At 46.5% G+C, this 1,386-nt stretch overlaps 1 protein-coding gene across 1 annotated transcript in view; it reads left to right on the top strand.

Annotated features, from left to right (window-relative positions):
• Nucleotides 1-1,386, top strand: part of ALG9 (ALG9 alpha-1,2-mannosyltransferase) — an 88,530-nt gene that overhangs the window by 36,869 nt on the left and 50,275 nt on the right. The gene's annotated exons all lie outside the window — the stretch shown is intronic.

The raw sequence follows: 1,386 nt of genomic DNA, 5'->3' as shown, positions 1-1,386 counted from the left end.
TTTTTTTAATTTTTTTAAAATGTTTTATTTGTTTTTGATACAGAGAGAGACAGAGCATGAGAGGGGGAGGGGCAGAGAGAGAGAGGGAGACACAGAACCGGAAGCAGGCTCCAGGCTCTGAGCTAGCTGTCAGCACAGAGCCTGACGCGGGGCTCGAACCCACAAACGTGAGATCTGACCTGAGCCGAAGTCGGAGGCTTAACGGACTGAGCCACCCAGGCGCCCTGGAAAAGTACCTTTTTAAACAGCTAACAAGACGACACAAACCCCTGACCACCGGTGACACGGAACTCACAGGAAGCTGTCAAATGTCTCTTCTGCTTTGCAAAGGCTGGAAGGTGAGCAGCTTGATTCTGGAGGGCACCTGCCCCGCCAGACAGAAATGTCAGCAAGAACTTTGCAGAAAACTCTCCAACACAGGAAGGTGATGACCTTACACACTCCGCAGATACATCTGACTTGTCTGTCCCTGTTTTTCTCAGACAGCTTTGGTGACTCCTAAAGGTATTCCGAAAAATCTTCGCTTTTTGTGTCAAGTTGACAGAGCCACTTAACTAAAGTTAACCATGTCTGGTAGCACAGAATATGGAACTATGATCGAACCACAGACACCCAGTGACGAAAGCCTAAGAAACGTGCAAAAGGCCACTGCAGACTTTCTAGCAGCTTTCTCTCAACATCACGGTCCCAGTGGTGAGGAATTCCCTTTCTCCACTCAGAAAGCAGGCACGGCGCCAGGCCGGAGGCTGTGCTGGACACAGGAAAAACAGGGCTCCTTTCACAGCACCCACAGGCGGATGGGGAAGATAGGACATACATATCAAACACATAAATAACAGAAGACAAAGTTAAAAGGCTAAATGAACGGTACAAGTAAGTATTTAAGGCATTTAAAGGTGCACAGCCCACTATGGGCTTAAACAGCTGGAGAGGAAGAGAATTTTGACGGCAGAAGGAGGGAGACCGAGGTGGTCCCGGCGAGGTCACCAAAACAAGCAGAGTTATTGGGATGGAAAAGGCAATGATGAGTGTAGCAGATAAAAATCAGGTTGGAAAACAAGACAAGTAAGGATGGAGAGAGATTCAGACAGATTATAAAACCGCTTCAGGGTTCCCTTACCTCTAATCCACGTGAGGTAACATTATCAGATTAAGAACATTTGTAGGAAAATCCATGTACCAGATACTGTGCTGAATATGACAGAAACAATACCTCATCTCATTATAATCTTCCAGAAGGGGCGTCGTTATTCCCATTTTCCAGATAGAAACTGATATTAGTTGAACAGTTTGCTCAGTGTGACCAAGGTAAACAACGGACCCGGGATTTGAACACCCTGCCCCGGGGTATTTTCAATGCTACAGAAATCGGAAGCTCAAGTTATA

This window comes from Suricata suricatta, chromosome 11 (assembly GCF_006229205.1).
Source record: "Suricata suricatta isolate VVHF042 chromosome 11, meerkat_22Aug2017_6uvM2_HiC, whole genome shotgun sequence".
NCBI lineage: Eukaryota > Metazoa > Chordata > Mammalia > Carnivora > Herpestidae > Suricata > Suricata suricatta.
Note: the sequence above shows the minus strand (reverse complement) of the source record. Positions and strands in the feature narration are given on the sequence as shown.